Consider the following 403-nt stretch of genomic DNA (forward strand, 5'->3'; position numbering starts at 1 on the left):
CATCCTCATCCTCGTCCTCATCCTATCCTCATCCTCGTCCTCGTCCTCATCCTCCTCTTCATCCTATCCTCATTCTCATCCTCCTCCTATCCTCATCCTCATCCTCATCCTCATTCTATCCTCCTCCTCAGCCTCATCCTCATCCCGATCCTATTGTCATCCTCATCGTAATCCTCATCGTCATCCTCATCCTAATTCTTATCCTCATCCTCATGCTCATTCTCGTCCTCCTCCCATCCTCATCCTCTTGGTCATCCTCATCCAATCCTCATCCTCATTCTCGTCCTCCTCCTATCATCATCCTCATTCTCGTCCTCATCCTATCATCATCCTCTTCCTCATCCTCATCCTCGTCCTCATCCTATCCTCATCCTCATCCTCATCCTATCCTCATCCTCATCCT

This window comes from Lupinus angustifolius, chromosome LG09 (assembly GCF_001865875.1).
Source record: "Lupinus angustifolius cultivar Tanjil chromosome LG09, LupAngTanjil_v1.0, whole genome shotgun sequence".
NCBI classification, from domain to species: domain Eukaryota; kingdom Viridiplantae; phylum Streptophyta; class Magnoliopsida; order Fabales; family Fabaceae; genus Lupinus; species Lupinus angustifolius.